We start from the raw sequence: 20559 nt of genomic DNA, 5'->3' as shown, positions 1-20559 counted from the left end.
TAAGCCTCTGGTCCAGGTGGAAGGAGCATCACTCTGAGACGGAGCTGTAGGTGGAGCTGCTGAGGTACTTTGTGCATCCACAGCTCAGAAAAAAGCAACGCTGTGCTTTAGTGACGCAGTCTGTCAAACTGGCCTTCACACCAAATCGGCAGGCACTGTGTCCATCTTTGATATACAGTCTGTCACAGTACCAGGCGTGTGATTGGATATGAATGGACGCCTCAGGTGTTTCCTTTCATAAATCTGAGCTGAGCTTTTAGTTTCTATGTTTCTGTGTGAAGTACAGGGCGGGTGACTGAAAGTTTCTCGATGCTAAAGAAACTGATTTTGTGGCTGAGCCAACGCTGCGACCTCACCACGCCGCAGCAGAGCGCCCCTCTGAGCTGCCCCGTATCTCTGAGACGCCACCGGCAGCAGCTGCTTTTTTCAGCTGCATTTCCAGTTTTTCCAGAGGCCAAATTGTTTTTAAATGCACTGTCTCTTCCTCTTATTGCTTTTTTAATGCCCTGTTTGTGAGCGTGTATTCTATTTGTTGTTGTGCCCTGCTGAATCCCATTACTCCTGCTACTGCAACCGCCTAATTTCCCTACGGGGATCGCTCAGGTTCCATCTCATCCGAACAGTGAAAGAAAGAGCGCAGGTGATCAAGATGCCCGTCCACGATACAGTAATCGTGTAAACCAGCAGATTTGTGATTGGAGCCGTGTTAACCCTTTAAACCTCTGCTGTCTGCTCATCTTTGTCTGTCTTTATTAGCAGGTTTCCACCTGCAGGCAGGCGATTGCAGTTTTCAGGTTAATCTGCACATTTCACTTTGGCAAAATCAAACCAGTACAGGGACATACGCTTAATGTGAGAGACCCAGTTCCACCAATAATACTCCACCACAAGATGGTGATGTTTGAAGGGCTGGAACCTGTGTTGAAACCAGTTGGTGGGGGAAAAAGTATAAGATGAGTATTTTTGTTATTTAAAGGTGAATCAGGCAGAGCTCCTTCGATGAAGTCCCAGACAATATGAAACTAGAACGAGCAGCAAACAGAGTCGGCTCGTTTTTAATGGAAAATGCCTCGATCGCGTGCTGAGGGTTGTTACGACCTTTTCGTGTCTGAATCAGAACATGCTCGTTTGGAGAGATCCAAACTTCCCAGAATCGTAAAGTCAAAGCTACCTGTGTGGTTACAGAAGCCATCATCATGGTTGGACATCATCCCGAGATGATGCTGCTGTGTTCACGCCGCCTCTTTATGTGAGGAAAACAGTGGGAAGCAATTACGCAGAGTAAACCGGAGTGGCCGTGTAATTATTACACCACATCCCCGGACACGAGACGGAGCAGCCGTCCAGGTCTGAACCAGATGAAGTGGGAGATTCAAGAAGCTGAGCTGAATTTTAATCATGTCATTTCCCACGATATTAAGGGCCTGAACACATCGGCGTCAGCGACAGCTCCCAGTGATTAAATATTATCAAAGATAGTGTTTCCCATCTCTGGACCTCACGACCTCCGACCCCTCTCGGCTGTCGGTCCGGCTGTCTAATTAGAGGCTGATTACTGGGGAGCTGATGTTTCCACTGATACATCTCCCAGAGGATGGACCCGGTTCATGCAAAAGTATTTTAAATTGTGGAGACTGAACATCAGAAGAACACTACATTAGAATATGTGTGATAGCTGACAGAGTGAAGACATGCTGGCTGCTCTGCAGAGCCTGAGTGGCTGCTGATTCAAAGAAAAGGAGCGTTCGGCTCAGTGGATGTAACTACATTTGTTTTTCCAGCGTAAGAAATGAACACCAGATAAACAGCTTTACACGACGTCCATGAACAGCACACTGAATATCTCATTTCAGTGACAGCTGCTCACTTTGCTCAGTATCCAACTGCTTCTGTTAAATGTTTCTTTAAAAGGAGCTGAACAGGTAAAACTGTTTATGCAGTTTTACCTGTTCAGCTGATACATGGCCCACATTAGCGTCACTTCACTGACACCCTGTTAAATTGGACTTAAAGAGCTCACAGTATAACCTCATCTCATTAGTGCTGCTGGCTGTCAGACTGTGGGCTTACGTGTGGCTCCTGCAGTTTGAAAACGATCCTGAGAATTCTGTTTTCATTTGATTTCTTTCCTGTTTCTCGTTGTTTGAGAACCAACAGTCCTCAGACTGACCCAGACATCCACGGACTATAAAATCAAACCCAGAAGCTTCCACGTGTTGACTGATCATGCTAGCTTCATACAAAGTGTTTAATGGCACGCGCCGAGCCAGCGGAGTCGTTTTTGCAGTTTTTGTGACTTAAATGTGGTGATGTTGGTGAGAAGAATAAAAACTCCCACTCCTCCCTCCAAAATGCACCTCATCCCACTCTGAATTCCCGCTGATGCCACGGAGATTCCCCTGAGTTTCCTCGTCAGAGCTTTCCAGCATCCGCTCAGCGTTTGGCGGAGCAAGCGGCTCTCCTGCATGACAAATGGGCTCCATCAGCTCGTCGGTGCAGGAGGGGAAACCCCCCGCAGGCTGCCCTAATGCCCAGTCAGCACTCCTCACCATGATGAATTCCACTTCCTGGATAGAGGAAGGAGCTCCAGTCCCCCCCCCCACACACACGCACACAGAGGTCTTCATATGTAAGTTGGAGGAACCAATTAATTTGGAGATGCTGTGATGAAAGCGATGTTAGCGTGAAGTCTGATCTCTCGTCCGGAGTTGTACGATTTATTTTACTCTGATAGAAGAAAAGTTGTTCAGTTCGAGGTTTGAATGAAGTTCAGCAGGTCGTGTGAAACATCTTCCCGGTTAAAGGCTGACATCATTCTGTGCAGCAGGTCGTGTTTGCAGCAGACAGGAAGTGCACCATCAGTTTGACATCAAACTGTTGCAGAGAAGATGAGCGCACCTCCACCCGACATGCTTGTCCAGTGTTGTGAGTTTCAGTTTTTCTTTGTCTTTCTGATATACGAAGGCTTAGAAATCAAACACCACAGAGAAGCTGTCTGCGGGAGCGTTCGTCTGTGTTTCAGGAACCATCATCAGCACCAGCAGTGTTTAAACCTCACAGCTACGTATCAGCATCTGTAATCAATGATCAGGATCCCGGCGACGCTTGTGTCCCAGAGCGTGAGGACAATCAATGCAATCAATGAATTCTGTCTGCTTGGCCTGCAGGACAGTCAGTAAATCTCCTCTCTGCTCATCTCACAGAGTAGAATTCAGCATTGATTTAATAGGTCAAACACTTCAGTACTGCCTCGATGATCTAAGTCCATAATACCACACCAGCACCTGAACCACTGACACAGGCAGCATGGATCCATGACTTTATGCTGTTTGCACCAAATCAAATGTGCCACTCTCCCCCGTTTACTCTTAGGACTGAAGAAGCTTCTCGAATGAAGCTTAAAGACGTCCCGTCGCTTTCTTTCCGAGCTCCTTAGACCCCAGTGTCTGAACGTTGCAGCAGAACTTGAGAAACATGGGACCAGGAAACATTTTTGCATCTTCTATTGTCCAGTGTTGTGAACCTGTGTGAACTTCAACATCAGGTTCCTGTTCTCAGCTGACAGGAGTGGCCCCCAGCGTGGTCTCTGCTGCTGTAGACCAGCTGCTGCATAAACCCGACAGATGGCCGTGCGGGAAAATCCCAGCAGATCAACAGTTTCAGAAACACTCCCGTTTCTCACTTCTGTCTCACTTTCTGATGCTCAGTTTGAAGACCCTGCAGCATCCTGTTGACTGAGCTCTGCTCTGTTCTGGTAAGAAGGTGTAATTATTCCTGGTGTTCACATGTTTCCAGGGTTTGTATGAAATCAGACTGACTGAGTGAGTTTGGAGTATTTGTTGGTCAAACATTTGCTAAAGTTACACTGATGAAATCAGCGTCTGACCAGGATGAATCCTTCGTACTCACTGATGGATTAACCAGAGTCAGTCTGTCCTTTGGAGCGTTTTCCATTAAGATCAATTCTGCTGTGTTGATGCAGTGAGCTGTGAAAGTCATCTTAAACTGAGGCTGCTTAGTTTCTCAAAATCAATGCAGAGTCAAAGGTTTGTTGACGACGTGAGTGCTACAGCCCAGCGTGGCGCCGAGGTCCTTAAATATTTTGAAAAGCTTTTTAAAAGCCATGAAAGTATTTTGATTTCAGCTCCAGGAGTCCTGCGTTAGAAGCTGTCACAAAGGTCAAAAATGTTTCAAGTCTTCTCACGTGTCACCTCCTAATCACAAACTCTGAGTCCTGATAGAACGTCAAGTGAGGCTGACGGGACTTTTCTTCTCCTCGCAGCTCCTGGAGGCATCGCTGCCACGCAGCTTCTGTCATGAAGGCGCAGCTTCCATCCACATGCTTGCAGCTCGGGCATCTTTTCTTTAACTGCCAAGGTTAGTAACCACCAGCAATGACAGAGCTCAGCTGCACATATGGATTATTCATGGTGTCGATTTTAAACAGGACTTAAAAACCCTGCTTATCGACGGAGCGTGTGCTTTCTACCCTGAACCTTGTGTGCTGCATGTTTTTATGGTGCAGTGAGTTCTGCACAATCTGACTCTCTAAACATAATCAGAAGAGAAACGGAGGAAAAATCAGTAGCAGTGCCCGCGCTGATAGTGTGTTTGAAGAAAATCAAATCTAAGTGCAGACTCCCCCAGAACCCACAGTTGATTCTTATTCAGCACTTTCACTGATTTTATTTTTCTGTTTGAGAAAAATTTAGATTTTCTGGATGTAGATCCAAAAGTTTCATGGCAGGCGTCCACAGTGCAGCTGAGCCGCTCATTGGCTCTGACGGTCACTGAATTCACTGTTAACCAAATAGCATCGCTGCTCCTGCGAGACCCCTCGGACGTCTCTGCAGAAACACACATTTCTTTGTGTTTTTCACTGAATCTTTTCCGTGATGCAAACTCGACTCCTTTCACATGAATTTGGTCGACTTGTCAAGTTATTAAGCATCATGTACCTGCTAAACATCTGTGATGGCAGGTTGAGTTTAGTCTTCCACAGCATGTCTTTATCCCGTCTTCCTTCTCTCACCCCAACCAATCACAGCAGATGGCCCCGCCCCTCCCTGAGCCTGGTTCTGCTGGAGGTTTCTTCCTGTTAAAAGGGAGTTTTTTTTTTCTCTGTATGTATTGTTGTAGGGTCTACTGACTGTTGTTGTGATTTGGTGCTGTGTAAATAAAGTTGAATTGAATAGCACGGGCGCCTGGTGATGGTGTGGGCTGAACCCTGACTAAAAGCTGTTGGTCCTCACAAACATTCAGGGACAGCTCATGATGGTTTTCTCGTCACATGCTCATTTTCAGTGGCTCTGTGAACAATCACAGATTTAACCTTCTATAAATGTGTCCGTCCGTACATCCATCCATCCTCTTCCACCATCAGGGTCGCGGGGGCTGGGGCCTATCCCAGCTGCCATAGCTGTGCTCCACACAGAAAGATGGTGATGGATTAGAACCCAGGACCCTCACCAGGTCACGGTGCTCACCTGCTGCCCTCGACTTACCTGATTCCTGGCAGTTTGTGGGAGTTTTCAGGCTTTGAATGGGTGCACAGTATTCCCATGAGCAGAGCCTGATCTCCTTATCTGAAGACCATGCTATAAAATAAATGTTTTTAACTTTCATGCCGCTGGACTCTGAGGTCTGTCAGACTTCACGCAGCGAACGTCACGTGACTGCGTTTGTCCGACGAAAGCTTTTCATTCATTTTTCATACTTTTTTGTTCCACGTGTGTTCGAGGGCTTCGCTCGGCTCTTGCTGCGATTACGCGGCGCTCTGCATAAGAGCTCCGGTGAAATGTCTGAACACAGTCATGAGCTCTGTCACCAACATGACCCGCGTGCTGCTCAGCGCCTCCCCCAAACTGAAATATTGACGACGCGCACACAGGGAACATTATTCTGCACTTTAAGGAAAGCAGTCGAAGCCTCAGCGAGGGGAAACGGCCCGAGGTCCCGCCCATGAAAAATGGATGCACATTAGCTAATGTGGCTAATATGAATTTAAACATGGCCGGTAGCTGTACAGCCCCCCCACCCCCCACCCAGGAGGTTTATAGGAACTGTTAATTGGCAACGAAGGTAAAAGAGCTGCTTCTTGCATAATTGCATACCGGCTGTGTTGTTTTAAATCTCCTCAGGCGTTCATTTGTGGGTCAGTTTTTCCGGGACTTCCCTCTCTGTCACAAAGGTGGAGAAGTTGTTTTTTAGTCGATACCTCGACGGCCAGCAGGATTCCTGCCTCCAGGCTTTGATTAAGGGACAATACAAATTTTAGCTTGTGTTTTGAACGCGGTCCTCCGTCCTGTCTGTGAAGTGACTGCGATGTGAATGTGATGTTGGAGGAGGTGAAGTGATTAATATTTATTCCCCCCAGGCTCCAGATTAAATTGGAATTGGAGATATCTCATTTTTAATTTTTCAGTGGCGGTTCACAGCGAGGTGAGTTTGTTTTACAGCCGCTCTTCTTTGTCTCTGGAGCAGGTCAGGTGTGGAAGGATTTATCGAGCTTGCTTGAGGCGCGGTGAGGTCACGCTGCTGAAATCCAGCTGAAGAATAATTCACATCCTTTGCTTAAGTAACAAAAAGAGAAAGATGGGACGAGTTCCTCACTCGCATGAAAGAAAAAAACTGAGAGGAAGAGTTTAACAATCCTCAAAGTTGAAGGGGTGAAGACATTTCATCATCATCTTCTTCTTTTAGGGGTCTCCACAGAGGATTATCTGCCTCCACCTCCTCCCAGCATCCTCCTCTGTCACACCCACCCTCTGCATGTCCTCCTTCACGGCGTCCTCTGACGTCTTCCTCTTTTCATCCTGCCTGGCCAGACCGTTCTCACTCCCGAGGCGTAACATCCTGACGATTCCTCACGTTCCTGAGGAACGCGAAAGCCGACCTTCGGCGTTCTTAAGGTACACGCCGGGTTACGGGTGAAATACAGTAGAATTACGGCCCCGCGGTGAAAGACGTTCCGATCTCGTCATTTAGGAACGTGTTGGGTGCCCGGGAATGTCGCCTGTGACGCCTCGGGAGTGAGAGCGTGTTGGCCTGGCAGCTCCATCATCTCTGTCCCGTTCATATCTGCAAACTGCTCTAATCCTTTCCACCCACTCAGTGAAGATCTCGGCCTCTTCTCTTCTCGTCAGAGCTACTAGTGTCTAACCGTTCCAGGTCTCAGTTGGTGCTCTCCTTCTGTCACAAACCACCCGACACCACCCGTCCTGTGCATTCTTTAAACTCATCCACCTTCACTACCTCTGCTCCTGCACAGTGATGCCTTCCTCCCTCTCATTCACACACTTGGATTCTGTTTTGCTTCCGCTGACCATCACCCCTCTTCTCTCCAGAACACACCTCCACCTCTCCTCCGCCCGCTCCCTGCTCTCACTACAGATCAGTCCATCTGCAAACATCATAGTCCACAGAGACTCCTACCACACTCTCTGTCCTCTGACCTTCTCTAAACATCTCCATCAACACTCTCAAAGCAAACATCACATCTGCAGTGCCTCTTTATCATCCAAACATCCTGGATTTTCTAACTGCTCGAGTAAGAGAAGCAGGAAAACTGCACAAATTACAACCTGAGCGAATGTTTCTGTCGTACCAAGAAGGGAACATGGAGAGAGCAGCCATCCGCTGACTCCAGCGTGCCGTCTTTGATCCAGATCCTCACCAGCATTAACGAATCCTCTCTCTTTCTGACGTCTCGGCTCCCCACAGCATTAAACTCATGAACATGCCAGTCAGTCCATTTGATATGTGTGAAACCAGATGATGGATCTTCCAATACATAAAACTTGTTGGTGCCGCAGCCATTCCCCTCACCGTGCTGTTTGTGAGGATGTCCATCACTCTAACATAACATCACATCCCCATTCTTCAGACAGCTTCAAACTATGGTCAGCAAGCGTCAGCAAAGTGATGTTCAGGAGTAATCCCACTGTGAATGAGCCGCTGTGTCCTGAAGACGTGAATGAACACAGAGATGATGAGAAACTGCTGCTGTGCATAAGAAAGGCAGACACGACATGATTCTGGTTGGACAGTGACAGTCCGACCCTGACACTGCGGCTCATCCTCACTGTTTCACGCACAGTGATCTTTACGGAGTAGAACAGAATAGAATAGAATAGAATAGAGTTTATTAACCCCTCAAATTATGACTCCAGCAGCACAACACCAGTGCAGCTTAAATACAAATAATGGAAGAAAAAAACACTAAGCAGGTACAAATAATTAAAAATAGAAAATCAAGAATAAAATATCAGCAGCAGTAGAATTAAAGGAAGTGCAGTGTATACAGTTACAGCTGTTAGACAACTGTCAGAACCGAAGAAGCTTCTCGGATGAAACGTCCTCAAGAAACTTAAAGTCCAGTCGCTTTTCTTTCCAAGGTCCTTAGTGCAGAATGAGGTGTCGATGTCTTTTGGAGAGAGTCCTCTGTCCAAGGAGGAGGGGAAAACCCAAACCTGGCAACGCCGGCAAAGTCCTTCCTCAGCAGGAAACATCGTGTTGAAGCCCACGTCTGGCTTATTTATTCCTAAACTGCACCAAGCTCAGGAGAACGTGCACGAGCAACTGAACAGTGAGTCCCAGTTTCTTGTGTCTCTGAGTCCTCGAACAAAGAGACGGGACTCTAACCTCTCCCTGATATGTCTGCAGTCCACAGTCATGCTTTGTTTTGTCTGAGTAATTGTTCCAAGCTGAAAACATTCACTTTAGAAAGCTATAAAACCATAAAGAGACAGATGGGAATGAGATTCTAATGAATTACATGTGTTCATTAAGTGTAATAAACATTGAACCGTCCATAATGTGTAAAATGATTCCAGTTATGCTTAAATATACAGTATGTTGTCGGTTTCTGCCTGCAGGATCTCAGGTTGTGTTTGCTGTCTCCTCACCGAGCAGCAGCTGTTTTCCTGCCCTTGTTGGTTTTGTATACGAAAAGAGTACAAAAAAAGTTTGTAAGCGTCAAAACATTTCACACTCGCGGGACATTTATCTGAGCGGCTGCTCGGCCGTCCACCGGGCGCTCCAGAAGTATTTGATGGCATTTGTCCTGAAGACTGTGAGAGCTGCAGAGGCCGTTAAGCCTTCCTGCTGTGGACAGCGCTGTCAGAAAAATAAGACGGAGGCGGAGAAACAGCCAGCGATGCTTTTGTTTCCAGCAAAACAGCAGAAAGACGACAGAAAACAAATGCCGTGGAGGAAGAGCAAAGATCGCGTTGGATCTGTGTAACTGTGCCTGTCGACAAGCATGTAAGAGGGAAGCGGCACAAAACCTCCACAGTGTGCAGATTCAGTGAGAGTGGGACTCCCTGCAGACACAAAGAAAACTGCTGTTTTTAAGGATAAAGTTCAGTTTAATCTGAAGGTTTTATCATCAGAGCTGGGATCACATCAGAGACCGATCCCTGTGGTCCTCCTGAGAAATTCTCATCTTTGTTTATTGAGTAGTATTTATTTCATACAGCACTCAGATTTATTTTGAAAGAAGCATCGAGCCTTGGGCCTTCCTTTCCTGCCCCCCCCCGGGTAAATCTGTCCAGGTGGAGGCTGTGGTGTTCCTCGATGACTGCACCTGTTCAGGTGCTCCCTGTTCTGCTCTGGAGGAAGTTTAGCCTGAGCTGGTTGGTGTGCTCCTGATTACGTCTCTGCTATTTATCTGTCAAAAATAACTGAATCTGAATAACGGTCTTAAGAAAGCGTGCATGCTTCATCATTGTGACACGTTCATTTAACTGGGCTCAAATTGGACTGTTTACTGAGCGTTTCTTACTTTTTGAATAACACCACTGATTTTCCCTCCTAATTAGTTAATTAAGGCAGATTGGCTGCTCTGGGTTTAAAAAAACATGCTAGGTTAATGCTGCCTCTCTCAGCCCAGTGCAGTCTTTTAAACGAGATTCTTAATCTCAGTGTTTTCACTTCCTGCTTAAATAAAGTTAAAACAACAACAACAACAACAAAATGTAATTACCAGAAATCTCTGCTTTTATTTTGTGAACTTTTACAGTGCAGCCTTGCAGCTTTAGTCCAACAAGTTTTAATAAAAGTATAAAAGTATTAACACAACTAAAGAAGCTTTACTGTTGTGGACACAAAATGTGGACAGACACATGTCCCATCATCTGTCTGACATGGTGGATGCAGTGTTATGGTGTGGGCATGTATGGCTGCTATACTTGCCCATGTATCTTTCCTCTCATCACATCTCCTCTGATCTCCTTTATGTCCAGGTTCATCCACGTTTCTTGCACTGAACACAACATGCACCATTTCTTCACTCATGCACTCACACCACTGATCATACTGCCTGCACACAGCGTGCTCACTTTACGTTCTTTCTTTAATTTAAGACAGACAGCGCTGAGCAGCCGGTCCTGTGACAGTGGGTCCAAGCCTTCAGGCTGTCAAAGCATTTTCATCCAAGCAGTTTAATATTTATAATCATGTTTGTCTGATTATGTTTAGGTGTCTGAAAATCAGGCTCTTCTAAAAATGTCTTTAAATCCTCAACAGTTGCTGAAGTCAGCACTTCACTGACATCCTGATAGTTTGATTTAAAATCCGCTGTGGTGGTGTGACAGACGCAGAGCTACAAAAATCATCATGTCCAAATGCTTTTAGGTTTTTTCCTATTTTTCATTTGTATTTTCATTTTCAAATCCACGTTGAGAGATTGTGTCATTAAAACTGTGCGAGTCCTGGTTCGTCATTAAGAATGAAAACCTGTTGGTTTATTCACCGGGCCTGACCAGCTAAAAATATCAGGCCGCTGTCCCCGACTGTCGAGGGAGGCGGTTGATAATTTAAGCGGTGGTGAGCTGAACGTTCGGGCTGTAAAGTGCTTCTATACTGTAGAAAGGAAATTCATATTTTATTTGTAGACGAGGCTCCGGCGAGCTGCAGCTCGCAGTTATTTTTATCCCTGATTAATGAAGTGATCTGTGAAAATTAGCAGTGAAGTTTTCCATGCTCGCATCTTCAAGTGTCCTTACATCGTTACAGCTTTGTCTCAGACACACCTGTGCAGTGAACAGGCCTCACGTGTGTCGGCGGCGCGAGTTTAAAAAATGAGTCTGAGAAGCGAAGACGTCTGGAGGAGTTTGGGACGCTGAGGCGTTTGTGCGGATGTTGATATTTCACCTCCAGACTGAAGCCCGAGAGACTCAAACATGAAAGTTTAATGTTTTCCGTCTGAGCGTGTTGTCCGAGCTTCCTCTCCCTGTAGGTTATTGATCACCGTTTCCTTGTTTGTTGCTCGCCCTTCTCTGCTCTCCTGCGACAGCCCGAGTGTTGGAACAAGAGCTTTCATCACACACGAGCACAGACGGGCCAACGCCCTGCATCCTAATCTGGAGATCAGAGGAAAGCGTTGCCCGCTGGGGGGTCGCCTTTATGTCCAGGTTCATCCGTAAAAAGTCTCCGGTGAGATCGGAAATGCTGTCTGATCTGAGGAAACCCGGAGGGAGGAGTCGTCCTGTCTTTGTCTTTCTTCTGATTCATTGGACTTAAAATCAGGAATTTGAGCAGGTCGAAGTACGCCTCAGCTTTAGTGTGCATCACACCGTAACCGTGGGATACATCACGTTTATGATGTCACATCACTTTAGTTCAAAAGCAACTTTTTAGGGATCATTTCAGCTGTTACAGCTGCAGACGACACACCTCTCCATCATTCAGTATGAAGTGAATCCCAATAATCTAATCAGGAGGAAACGAGGGCACAGGTAAGCTGCTCAGTTACAGCAATGTGCAAAAGTCTTGGATCACCACTCATTTCTTTGTTTTACTAAGAAAACAAGAAACCAATGCAGTCATTTATTGCAATATGTGAAACATAGATACAAATACATGATATAAGGCACAAAGGTCCAATTCTACCACGCAGCATGAGCTCACTGATGCAGCGTTCCTTAATTTCTTCAGGAATGCGTCTCCAGACTTCTTTGAGTGCTGGCTCAAGACTTTTGCACGCTGCTGTAAATTATTCAGTGTTGGCCTAACCTTTGCAGTATTTCCAATCTGTACAAAGCAAAACATTGACGGGACAATTGACCCAACTGGACTCGGCCTTTGAGGCGCTAATATTGAGTTGTGGATTGAGTTTGTGTTTGTAGCAGATTGCTTTGGGTCAGGTTTAAGTTGTCCAAGCTGAGCTGAAGTGACATGAATATAATACGATCAGGATCAATACGAAGACTTCAGCTTTGCTCGAGTTCGGTTTAGGAAACTAGACGTCATGCAGGAATGTGGGGAATCGAGATTTGTCTGTGGAAGGTGTGGGTGTGGCAAGTTTGTTAAGTTGTACAATCATAAATGTATAGCAGCAGTTAACTGTTGTGTTACGCAGCCATGTGTCAACACAAAGGTTCCTGCACTTCGATCCATGGATTTGGATCTAGCATCCAGCATCAGTTTTCTACCAACTCCTCAAATGTCTCTGCAATAACCAACCCTGAAACTGGCAATAATGAATGAATTCATCAGTAATTAATTGTGTGGCGATGATTCATGCAAGCCATCTTTCCAGCATGGATGTTCACGTTGTAAAGTGCGTGTGCTAATGTGTGACCTAATGACAAACTCGACTGGAGCCAAAGTGTTTAACTGTTGCCATAAATCTGTTCATTGCCCTCCTCGGCTTTCACCCACCTCTCACAGTTTCCAGCAGATTAGCGATAAAGATGCTGCTGGCAGAGGGGCACTCGTGGGTACACAGAAACCTCCCTCAGCATCACAGCACCACTTCATTAAGAAAATGCCATTAAGTTCACGAGGTGGCGGAGAGCATCGGGCGTGACAGAGGCACTCCTAAACTTGAAGGAACCATCGAGGGGTCCTAATATTTATGGTTTTCTCCAACAGCGTCTGACTTGTGAGACCTGTGTGTCAGCAGGTTTTCATTTCAGCCACATCGCTGCTGCTGGAAAATGGAGAAATCAATAGAAAGTCTCGAGTCCACAGCTGGCAGGAAATACATAAAGCCTGCAGTGACTGTGGAGGACTCTTTTCATCACTTTAGAGTAGAGATGTGATTGCATGCATCAGTGGCGTGCACACAAATATGATTGGTCTCACGGTTCAGGCTGGATCAGGTGACCCTGAACATCCCTGAGCTATGCTGCTGTACGCTGGAGGATTTCCCATAATGCACTGAGCACCGCTCACCGTGTTTCTACAGCACTGCTGCCTTTGTCTTCTGTAGCCTGTGTTTTTGGTGTTTTGTGACTCTCGGGTTCTTTTTGAGTTATTTTGTGTCTCTTTGTGTTGTTTTTGCCTCTTCAGGCTTGTTTTGTCTCCTTGCGTCTCTTTATGGAGCTTTATGGCAGTTTTTCAAAGTAATCTTTTAAATCTTGTGGTCATTTGATGCTTCTAGCCAACTAGTCTTCCAGTCGGTCAACACCCTCCATCTTTGGGCGACCACTTTCGAATGCAGGTTGATTGCACGGTTTGCCTGATGGGAGGCAACCAGTCTCCAAACAGTTGCTGTCTCGACTGCAATCAGACGGGCAAAAAACCATTAATGGGCCAGTTCTTATTTGTTTTTCTGCTCTCCCTGAGCACTCAAGGTGCTTCATACAACTTGCCTCATTCACCCATTCATACAAACACATGCTTTTTATCTTATGCCTAACAAGTGTGCTCACCTGTTCACCTGTTATCACAGTTAATCAGCTATTGTCTCCAACAGGCTGCATGTAATTGCTGTTGTATAGGGCTGCCACGATTAGTCGACTATCAAAATCGTCGACGACTAATTTAATAGTCGACGCGTAATTAGAAGCTTTGTAAGATCATAAAAGACGCAGGAATAAGTAGTAGGATTTGAGAGTGTAATAACGGACTGAAACAGAAGATGGCAGCACTGCATGTACAAGTAAAACCCCGAAGAAGAAGAAGCTGTGTCCCAGAATTCATAGCGCAGCCCAGCTCAGTTTCCAACAATGGCGACAGCTAGTTAGTTTTAATATTACTCTTATGTAGCTGTGTAAACTTCAAATATCTGCTCAGTTTATCAGGACACCGCATATTTTCAAAAGCGCTCCGACGTTTTCAGAGACGTCTGTTACCCACTAGCTCGATAGCTAGCCGGGGGCTAGGTCACTAGCACCGTGAGAACACCGGACTCCCGGCAAATCGTTTTCAAACCCACCGCCGTCTTTCGCTACTCAGGTTAAACATGATATATGAGTCACTTAGATAACTTAAACATGTTATTGTTTGGCTTTTTTTAGTATTTTATTTGTTCCTGAGTAAATCGGTTTGGCTGAGATCAAAGTTATAGTTTTTACACAGCTGAATAAACATCAAGCAGACAGCTGATTAAACAAATGTGAGATGGTCGAGAATTTACTCCGGTGTCCTGTTATATTTTAGATAGCAAGGAGGGTAGCAACTCCACCGAAACAAGCTGCAAATTTCATTAAAATTTCATAAACTATCATCTTGTCTTTATTTTTAGTTAGCACAGACCTGAAACACTTCAGCTATAGTTATATAAGAGCAGATGCTGCTGGAGCAATAAGCTGTACGTTTTACGTCCAATGGATGATGATCTGATTAGTCGACTAATCGCAAAAATAATCGTTTGTGGCGGCCCTGAAGCACCAGAGCCACTTTGAGAACGCTAACTGAAGGCGAGCGGTGGCCTAGTCTCTGTTTTTAACGTAACGGTGGCGATGATGTTACTCATGCTGTGGTCTCCCACCACTGTGAGGTTACTGCAGTCAGTCGGGGATCACTTTTTAAGGTGGACTTCTCTTGTCTCTATCTTGAGGTTGTTGATTTTGGTACTTTGGTCATTTTACATCATTTTTGATGGTCGTCTCTTTACAGTCATGTGTTTTGATATTCTAATTATATTTGACCACAGTCTCAGGTCCGTTTGTGCTGGGATTGTTACTAAAAAAGTAATATATTACACTTGCATTACTTTTCTTAAAAGTAATAGGGGATGTTACTGCCTGAAAACATTACATTACTTTGCATTAATCTGTGACATGACATGTTACCAGTTAGTATAATATGATCCTGAAGCTACAGTCCCACACACCAGCACAGATTCTTATCCTAACGATGTGATCATCTTTTAGTGTGAAGCATGAACGCTGCTCATCGCTGCTTTTGTTAGCATTGTGTTAGCTCGCTGTCTTTGCTGATGCTTGTAAAGAGCAGCAGTTGTGTTAGCAGTTGTGCTGCAGCTGTTTGTGCTGGATGCCGTTTGCTCTGTGTTGTGCGGTGCATGAAGGGAAATCAGCTGAGTGCAGCTTTCTGTCCATTTGACATGGAAACCTTCTGTAGCAGAAGTGAGGACGTCATTTTGACAGCGATGTGAATTTGGTCCGGTGACTCGTTACATGACTGCATTACTGAAAAATGTAATGTGATTACAGTAGCGTGATCGGGGGAAAGGATGAGCTCTGATAGCGCGTCCTTAATGAAGCCAAACATTTTGTGAGGCGTGTTTGCTTTGGGCCTGTTGCTAACCCGCTCTGATTGGTTTGCTGATTTGTGGGAGCAGCTGCCGTTGTGCATGGATACCTGCACATACTTGAGACCGTAGCTCTGATTTATGGCAGCTCCTCCACCGCGGTCCTTCCTCTCGAGCGTCCCGTGGTGTTTATTGGCTTCCGTGGATCTTAGAGGAGTCCCGCTGATCGACCCCGACGCTGCAGAGTTTGGATTCAAAGAGGGCGTGAACTAATTAACGAGAGCGAATGGGAGTTTAATCAGCGTCAGAGCGGCGGGGAGGTCACGAGAAGTCTGGATAGCAGGAAGGGGAAAAGGGCGCCGCCCGTGCTGTGTTTAATTTGGAGGTGATTGTGCGGGTAATGGTGCGGGCAAATGTGCAGGGAGATTCTCCTCCCGGGCGTTTTGACACTGAGAGGCTTCCCCGCTGAGATTCTGCGTCTCTGAGCACACGGCGACACGAGCGGCCTAATGATCATTCATTGCAGTTTGTATCAGAGTCGACCAAACAACATCTGTGCCTGCGAGCTCGTTTGGAGCTCGTCGTGATGGATGTGTGTTAGACGCCATCTTCACCGCTGGTGTGACATTTCGAGCCTCCTCATCAGTGGAAGGAGAACGAAGGAGCGACGTGATGCTGAGCATCGTGTCCTGATGATCGTTTGTGTCTGATTTTGTTTTGTTTTTGTCGTCTTACACCAGGTTTTTGTGATTTTGTGCTTTTTTATGTCTCCTTGATCACTGTTTGTTCTCGGAGGTTGTTTTTATTCACCGTGTCCTTCCTCATTTAATATCTCTTTGTGATTATTTTCCATCTCCCAAAGATCACTTTGTGGGTTGTTGTGGTACTTTTTGCATAGTTAATGTTGAGCTCTGTGTCTTTATGGATGTTTTTGGACATTTGAAACGATTCTGTGATCATTTTGTGCTTCTTTAATATGTTTTCTTATTTTCATTTGTGGTGTTTTCATGGTGATTTTGATGATTTCACATCTCTGGATCATCATTCTGAGTATTATTACATAAATAGGGGGTTGTGTGGCGCTTTAATACTTCGTCGTCCTTTGCACATTTGGAGTTATCTTGTGATCCTTTAGTGTGTTTAATTTTATATTTGTGGTGCTTTTGTCTGTTTTGTGCTTGCTTTGGGTCATTTTGTTGTTCTTCAAGGTTGTCTTTTCTGTCCTGCTTTGCTTATTATTATTTCTCTGCTCATTCGTGTCTTCGTGGACTTCGCTGAGGGCGTCTGTGGCAGAGGGCATGGACGGTTGAGTCCACGTTTCCTTGGGCAAAAGACTGAACCAAAAACTGCCACTAATTTATCCATCTGTGTGTTTGTGTGTGACAGATAAAGTGCTGTGCGGCTGTGTATGTGGACGGCTGAATGTGGTCATTGAGAGGACTTGAAAAGGCGTTCATGAATGTCCTCCGTTTACCACTCGGCTCTTCAGCAGCTCGTTCACATTTCCAGAGATGTAGAAATTATCCACACAAAGAGAAAGAGCGAGAGAGACGTCTTCTCCCAAAACTGCGTCGGAGCGCGACGGGCGGAGACGGATCTCTGCCTTTAGGCCTCTGCTGTGAATGATAATTAATGGAGCTGCGTTCCAGTGCTGCAGCACTGCATGCTGGGTAGGCGGCGAGGCTCCCCATTCATCACTGCTGACATCGGCATTTATCTGGTTAGCACCATTGGAGGCTCAGAGCGGTGAGTCGCTGCTGACGAGGTCGAGGAGACGGGAGCGTGAGGGAAATGACGAAGGGTCAACGGGCAATAAATGCAGCTGTGATGGTAAAACAATAGATTGTTTGTAGTCGGCAGTGTACCAGGATTTCAAAAACAAACCACAACATGGCTCAGCTGAATAAAACACTTCAGAATCTGAGCTCCTGATTGGCTTAAATGAGTCAACAACTGATCACAGATTCAGGTTAGTCCATTTTGCCAACTCAAAAGGGTACTCAGTAGTATATGTGGGGCCCACGTGCTTGTATCCATGCCTGGAGATCTCATTTGGAGCACGCTCCTAATGAGACGACAGATGGCGTCCTGCAGGATCTCCTTCCAGATCTGCACCAGGCCGTCGCTGAGCTCCTGGACAGTCTAAGAGCCAACCGGGTGGCGTCGGATGGACTGAAACAAAATGTTTCAGAGGTCAGGCGAGTGTGGGGGCCGGTCACTGTTATCAAATCCTTCATCCTCCGGGAACCTGCATACCTTTGCCTCAGGGCCTGGAAATAGGTTCAAGGATTTCAACCCAACACCTAATGGCAGTCAGGTGCTGTCGGCTCTGTGCCTCGCCATCCTGACCCAACGCCAAACCAATCAGGCTGAACAGCGCAGCAGCCGTGGACCTGCTAACTTTGGTATTCTATGGCGAATGCCAGTCAGGCTCCACGGTCCCGGGCAGTGGGCATAGATGACATCGGGCCCTCAGGCCTCCCTCACCAAGTCTGTTTCTTTGTTTAGTCCAGTGGTTCCCAAACTTTTTTTGCTGGGCCCCCCTTTGTTTTACAAGAAAAATGTTGCTCCCCCCCCACGCGCGCACGCACACATCCTCCAACCGCACACACCCATATGTTGCTCCATTGCGGTTTATTTCACACCTCAAACATTTAGTAGTCTTTGGATATTTTGGGTAATTATGATGCACATACTTTAATGTTGACTGTACAGAAGCAGGGAGGCAGATTTTCTTTAAGTGGCGTTGTCGTTAGAGACAACTCAGAAGAAAAAAGTAGCAAAGAGGAGCAGGCGATTGGTGTTTAGCTCATATTTCAGGAGTTCATGAGGCACAAAATAGCGCTTCACGCTTTGTTCTGAGGGCGTCGAAGGTTTATTTTGATCGCAGCGGTCGATTCAGGAGTGGAGGCACGAGGAGAGGTCACAGAGAGATGTGAACAGCTGGGAGAGGTCACAGCAGGTCGTTTCAGGAGAAAGGAAAGATTACAGAGGTGAACGGGAGACACGGGAGGTTCAGCTCCTCTTTTCCTCTCTGCAGCAGCTCTGCTTGTTTTCACCTCTTGGGGCAAACACAGCTGAAAGGTGAGCAGGTTCAACAAAGAGCTCCATGCTCTAAAAGTTTTTCAGCAGAGAAACTTTCAAAGTTTAAAATATTTGAGTATATTATGTGGATGTTACACTTGTTATGGACATGAACTGTGGACAACGTCCATCCATCAGAGTAAAAAGCATTCATACAGGGTCAAAGTTATACATACTGCAGATGTAATATTCTCTGACTGACCCTCAGCAACCCGGACTTTAATCAGACGCCTTCTGTCATCGCTGGATCTTTGAACCTTCTTCTATCCAGAATTTATTAGATGGTCATCTTCTGTGCAGAGGCCTGACTTTTAAGGATTTTTCTCTGTCTGCGTGGTCGGCTACAAACCTTAGTCGAGTTTCATGGTGTTGATTCATCAGGTCTGCACGTAGTTCCTTGGACTTTAGGAACAACAAGCAGCACAAGCTGCCAGCTGTGTTCAGCCTTTACCACAGGAGTACGTTCGGCTTTGGCATCGACAAGCTAACCCTGGGTCATCTCGTGGTGTCGGCTGAGATAGAGGACCTTTAAAAACTTCTTAGTCCAGCAGAAGTCATATCTGTTTGACTTCCAGGGAGAAAATAAAACTCCTGTGTTTTTCCTTTAAAACGTTGCGCCCCCGTGACTCCTCAGCCTGCCACAAAGGAAAAGGACACGAGGTGACAGCACCCACTTTAGCCTGTGGCGAGGAGTTCTTGTCGGGCCACTTGGAGGAGAAAGGAGGCGGCGGTGAAGGGGCAGAAAGTGGAACAGAAAGAAGATGGAAGATGGGAACAGGATGAACTCTAATTAGCTTGCAGCATGGAGGTCAGAGTAGAGGGGTGACGGTGAGGGAGCAGGGGTGAGGATGGGGGAGGAGGTGCCACTATCTCGTTAGCCTGCAGCAAGAAGGTGAAAGTCAGTGCTTGGTAGGAAGGAGGTTGTGCTTCTCTGATTGTCACACAAGCTGCAGTGTTTCTCTGCTTTTTCATCCTGGCTTAACTGCACCCTGTTGGTTTGAGACTCTAAGACTTTGATGACGGCGTGTTACCAAGTGTTTGAAGGGTTATAGAGGGCTGTGATGTCCACTGTTTGGCTCATGTCTGGTTCTCCAGGTCCTGAATTGGCTTCTAAACCCGTCTCTGACTTTTGGAGCTTTTCTTAAGTTTAAATAATCTTCTACACGATCCCTGCTGCACACACATAGCATAGCATTTCCTCCTCAGTTTTGGTGATCTGACCGTGCAGGTTGGTTCTTAACCATTCAGGAGCCAGAGTGTAAATCGCATGTCAAAGACTCTCAAACCCAGGAAAGTTGTGTTTTGTTGGTGGTGTGTTTGTCGATGCCTGATCTGGAGCCTGTTCCGCAGTTTCCCCACTAACAAAGAGCTGAGGCCTGAAAGCTAGCAGAGTTAATGGGCCAGTATCACCAAGAGCTATCAATTTGGCAACCTCTTTAAGTCTGATGCCATTAGCCTGCTGATAGAGCAGCCACACCAGGTGTAAGAATGGAGTTTAACATCCAGGCATCAACAGAACTGAAAAGTTTAACAGGGTTTGAAGTTAACTGTTAGCTCGCTAGTTTCCACTTAAACATGATGTAGCATGTTGTGACTGAGAGATTTCTGAAACAATTCAAGCGTACAGCTCTGCTATCACTTCCAACATAAATGAAGACAGAAACTAAACAGCAGTGACGTTTGCAGGGTTACTGAAGTTGGGCTAGCTGGTATATAATGATGTGCTATGTGATCGCTAGCGAACCAGCTACGTTAGCATAACATTAGCACAGTGACGCTGGAGGATGAACGCTAACTTTTTCCACTCGATAAAAGTTAACGTGAGGGTTCCTGATGGTTAGAGACAAATGCAGTCGCATGGCAGGATGCTGTAAACGGACCAAACTTCAGTCAGGAGAACGACTGAGATAATCCATCCACAATACGAGGTTAGTCATTAATATACTGCTGCTGGGGCTGCAGTTACATCGTAAGGGTTTAAACACTGAGCTTTAAAATGAACAGTGGTAACAAAAACAGGTCGACAGTGATCA

Source organism: Haplochromis burtoni, unplaced genomic scaffold, assembly GCF_018398535.1.
Source record: "Haplochromis burtoni strain Fernald_Lab_line unplaced genomic scaffold, NCSU_Asbu1 Contig_148, whole genome shotgun sequence".
NCBI classification, from domain to species: Eukaryota; Metazoa; Chordata; class Actinopteri; order Cichliformes; family Cichlidae; genus Haplochromis; species Haplochromis burtoni.
The sequence above is the reverse complement of the archived record's forward strand: the minus strand, read 5'-3'. Positions refer to the sequence as shown.